This window comes from Mandrillus leucophaeus, unplaced genomic scaffold, assembly GCF_000951045.1.
Source record: "Mandrillus leucophaeus isolate KB7577 unplaced genomic scaffold, Mleu.le_1.0 Scaffold1503, whole genome shotgun sequence".
Lineage (NCBI taxonomy): Eukaryota > Metazoa > Chordata > Mammalia > Primates > Cercopithecidae > Mandrillus > Mandrillus leucophaeus.
In genome coordinates, this window is record NW_012101481.1 from 35,187 (window position 1) to 40,803 (window position 5,617).

The window sequence follows — 5,617 nt, forward strand, 5'->3', positions numbered from 1 at the left end:
AAACAGTACTTGCAAAATCAGCGATGAAAGGTTTCTGTATATTTCATGATTTATATATGCCATACCTTGTCGGTAAATGTTAAATTCCCAGATACTCACATCTAAGGGTTTTTGAGGCATTTTAACTTTAGGGAAAGAAAATTAAAATAAATTTCATGTCATGACTTTACCTGAAGCAAATAAGTCACTATTTTAAAAATAACTTGGCAGACTCTAACTCAGGAGTGCTCCTCAATCTGGGTAAATTAACAAGAGATATGATCCCTTTAAAATAGCTAGAATAGTTTTGATGGAGAGTTAAAGGAGAATCAGCACTAATTTCCGTGCTGTGTACCAGGGACTCTGCTACATGCTTTCTAAATGCCACCTCATTTAATCCTCACCATAACTCCAAGAGGTAGGCAAGGATATGTCCATTTTGCTGACGAGGAAACCGAGACTCTGCAAAGTTAAGCAAGTTTTTTAAAAATCACAGTTAGCAAATGACAGGACTAAGAGATAAACTTACATCTACTGCTAACTTATTTAATGAATATATATTAAGATGGTTCCAATCATGAATCTTTTAGGTGTTGAGGACTTAGCAATAAATAAAACCAACATACGCCTGTGTTCTTGGACTTCAGATACAACAAAAAAATGATGTAAATATATATATACACACACACACACACACACACACACACACCTATTAGAAGCTACCTAATTATATACTTTATACCAAATTGACAGAGTAGTTATTTATCTCCAAGGGGCTCTAAAACAAGATATCTGGGAGAGGAGTATTAATAACTTTTTAAAATACTCGTTTAATTAAAAAACACGGCCAGGCGAGATGGCTCAAGCCTATAATCCCAGCACTTTCAGAGGCCGAGGTTAGTGAATCATTTGAGACCAGCCTGGCCAACATGGTGAAACCCCATCACTACTAAAAATATAAAAATTAGCCAGGTGTGGTGGCACGCGCCTGTAATCCCAGCTATTGAGGAGGCTGAGGCAGGAGAATCTCTTGAGCCTAGGAGGCGGAGGTTCCAGTGAATTGAAATTACACCTCTGCAAACAGTCTGGGTGACAGAGTGAGACCCTGTCTCAAAGAAAAACAAAAAAGTCTAACTTTCAATTTTAAAATAATTTTAGACTTATAAAAATTTTGCATATTTCCCATCTATTCTTCACTCAGATTCCTTAAATGTTAATTTTCTGTATACATATTTTAAAAGTGGTCAAAATCAGGAAGTTAATACAGATAAAATCGTCTCATCTAACCTACAGACCTTATGTAAATTTCACCAATTGTCCCTTTTCTAGTCCACCATCCAAACTAGATTTTGCATTGTACTTGGATTTCATGTCTTCTCAGACTCCTTCAATGTGAGACTTCCTCGCTCTCTTTGTAACTCATGACTTGATATTTTTAGAGTATGGGCCTGTTATTTTGTAAAATACCCTTTCAATTTAGATTTATATAATATTCCCCATGATTAAATTCAGGTGTGCATTTTGGTTAAAAGTCATCACCAAAGCAATATTGTGACCTTCTCAGTGTATCTTATCAGGAGGTACAAAATGTTGATGTTCTATTACTAGCAATTTTATGAGAACACTTGTGTAAGAGTGTGCCTGACAGGTTCCTCCCCTGTAAAGTTACAATTTACCCTTTGTATTTAATAACTACTTTGTAGGTAGATATTTTGAGATCATGAAAATAATCTGATTGTCATCATACTTTTACCCATTAATTTTATTATCTGTTAATGGTTCTTTCTTGCAATAATTATTACTGTGATGTCCCCAAATGGTGATTTTCTATTTATATTATTCCTTCTACATTTATTAATTAGAATTCTACTGTAAGAAATAGTTTTTCCTTCTCCCCTATTTATTTCCTTATTCATATTCTTAAATTTATGTCAGTATGAATTCGCAGATGTTTATTTTCATCTATTAAAGTTATAAAACATTAAATTGGTTTAAACCAGTTATAAACTTGTATTTATAGTATAGATTGGCCTTGATTAGGCTTTTAGGAATTTCTTCACATTGGTTTATGGATTTCTTTGATGTAACACCATAATTTTTAAAGCACATTTATACTCTGCCACCACAGGACAGTGACATGCTGGTAGAGTACTGGTTTCCCCCCAGAAAAATTAGAAACCAAGATCTGAGTGCTAAGTGTGCTAATTGCTATTGGAATGTCATTGCATATAGATTCTTTCGGAGATCAGAGTTAGGAAAATATATATATATATATATATATGCATTTCTTTTGCACAAACATTTATATCTCTCTATCTATCTATCATCTATCTATATTAAAAACTATGAGGTCACACTAATACCTTAGATTTGAGTTTCATACCACAGAGTTTATTCTTGCCTTCCTCCTTTCTACATTGTCAATTCTTTCTGACAGTGAGAAACCTTGCTTTAATTATTTATAATGTGTTTACTGACTCACTTTGTCTTAGAGTATATGTAAAGTTTCAGTATTGGTAACTCATCCTATCTTTGTCTGTTCCTGCTGCTATATTAAAATACCTGAGCCTCGGTAATGTATAAAGAACAGACATTTATTTCTAATGGTTCTGGAAGCTGGAAGTCCAAGATGAAGGTGCCAGCAGGTTTGGTGTCTGGTGAAGGCCTGGTCTTTGTTTCCAAAGACGTTTGGAAACCTTGTTGCTGTGCCCTCTAGAGGGAATAACCACTGTGGCCTCACATGGAGGAAGGGACAGAAGGTCATACAAAGGAACTGGGTGCTTCCTTCAACTGCTTTTATGAAGTACTAATCTTTTTCCTTAAGGATTAGTCATGACCTCATGACTTAACCATCCCCTAAAGGTGCTACCTCTGAATACTATCATATTGGTGATTAAATAACAACGTATAATTTTGGGAGACACATTCAGACCATAGCATTTCACCCCTGAACCTCAAAATGTATGTCCTTTTCACAAGCAAAATATATTTATCCCATTCCAGTAGCCCCAAAAGTCTTAACTCATTTCAGCACCAACTCAAAAGTCTAAAGTCCCGAGTCTCATCTAAATCAGACGTATGAGACTCAAGGTATGATTCAACCTGAGGGAAATTTCTCTGCACCTCTGAACCTGTGAAATCAGAAAGGTTATCTACTTCCACAGTACAATGGTGAGACAGGCGTAGGAGAGACATTCCCATACCAAAAGAAAGAAATAGAAAAGCCATAATTATAATTCTTATTTTCCTCTTGCCATTGTTTTGCCATGATTATTACGATTATTATTATTATTTGTATTGAAGCAGAGTCTATTTAACTTGACTTTATTATATTTATTGTCTTTATAACCCAAGGCATAGGGTCAGCAGAAACTCCCAAAAGATATCTCTTTTTGTCCCTCTACTCAAGACAAGTCATTCCAAACATTTCTTAACACATTTGGAAAGAGAATCAGTAAGAAGAGTGCCTCAAGTTAACTTTCATTGCCCTCCAGGACAGTTTCCAATCCCCTGGGCAGAAGTAATATCTTCTCTGAAATCTGAGGCAGCACTTTGTTAGGGGAAACTCAAATTCTCCTTGTGTAGGACAGGGTTATTTTGTTCTTTACTCTGAGTTTGCACTCTATGAAAACTGTGTGTTCACATCATTGGCACAGAAATTCGATTTCCTCCCTGTGAGTAGGAAGGAACTTCTCTTGGAATGAGTTTTCTTGCTTTATTTCCTACAATTAGAGCCTCTTTTCAACTTGACTTAAGGGTTTTTTGTTTTGTTTTGTTTTTCTAAACATTCAATTTCCTGGAATTTCTAGGGATACAGTAGTGATCAAGAAGAATAAGACCTCTGCCCTCATGGAGCTTATACACTAGTAATTTTAAGGGTGCTTTCTCCCTTTCTCTAGGGTGCATTTCACTTAAATTTAAGCAAAAACTGTGGGAGGAGTTTTATAAACAGTTCCTAGATTGAAATTTTAAATTAAAAAGCCAACATTTGCTTGAAAGATGTACTAGGAAAAGAAAGTTCCAAATATATTCTATAGATAATTTTTGGAATACGGCAAATGTTACACTTTAAAATTAGTCAGGGTGAGAAATGTAACTGCTTTATATAGAATATATAAAGGTATCTGCTCACCTTTCAACTGTGTTTACTGGTAAGATAAGCCAGGGAGCAAAGTACATAGAGGATCATGAATGGTTTGCAGTGATTCAACACAACTTGTTCAACGGAGACACTCATATGACCAATTTTATTAACACGTAAATGTAATACCTGAGCAAGCTTAAAATGTGCTGCTAAGGAAAAGTAGTGACCTTGTCAGGGTTAGAGGATGCATGAGAAATACAAGCACAAAATATTAATAATAAACTGTTAAAGTTGGATACCAACTCAGAGTTCTAATCTACCTGTCCTATTGCAGAAGTTACTTCAACAGCTTCTACTTCACTGACAAAGAATATTCTAGATCCTACTTGGCACAGCTATTGAGAGAATAAAATGTTGGGGCTGGGGGAGGGGTATTATATATGCTGCTGCCCAAGGTCCTGAAAGTTGCTTTTGCTATGATATGTTTTGTTCTAATAGTCCTGGGATAAAGGTGGCTCCTGTTCAATCTTGTTTCAGTAATTTTGAACCAAGTGGGAAAAGGGGAGTGATAGGAGAGACAATGGGAAAGGGAGAAGAAAAGAGAGAATAAAAGGAAGGAGGAAGGGACCTAGCCTTTAAAAAGTGTCAAAAAAAAAAATAGAGTCCTTGATTTCTCAATCATGGTTGAATAATAGCAGTAACCAACAACGAAAATGTCTTTATTTTTGATATAGCAGATGTGTTAGTTTGTTCAGGCTCTGTAACAAAATACCATAGACTGGGTGGCTTATTCACAGCAGAACTTTTTTTCTCACAGTTCTGGAACCTGGGAAGTCCAACTTCAAGGCGATGACACATTTGGTGGCTGATGATGGCCTGCTTTCTCATAGACAGCTACCTTCTTCTTACTGTTACCTCATATGGTGGGAGGTAAGAGATTACTCCGTGGTCTCGTCCATAAGGTTGCTAATCTCATTCTCTTATAAACTAATCACCTGCCAAAGGTCCCACCTCTTCATACCATCACCGTAGGGATTAGGATTTTAAAATGTGAGTTTGGGGGAAAATGAACTTTCAATCCATTGCATTTGATGATGCTGCAGATTGGATTTCCTGGGAAGTAGGTTGTCAGAGTTAGAGTAGGCATACAGAGTATTTTAAGTCATGTCCTTGGAATCAATACTTGTTGATGAGAAAGAAAAAAATGTGGAATGGCAGAGGAAAAAGTCAAGCCGCAATAGAGTCTCAAAAGCCTGAGCTGACCAGATAAAATGTGAAGGCACTAGAATAGCCATCCAGAGTTCTTTACAGTTGAGTGAGGCCTTTATAGTCCCACATTGTTCAGTCATTAGATCAAGGTTATCCTTAGAAGGAATACGACCTTGAGTGAGGTGAATATGACCATGAACTGAGGCAATTCATGAAAGGGCTTATTGCTGGGGCTACAGGTACTTCCCCAAAGGCAGATGCGGGTGGCCAATCCCGTGTGCACCACAGGGGTCACATGTCACATTGTTTCTCAAGCTATGTTTATGTGTAAGCATCCTAACTCCC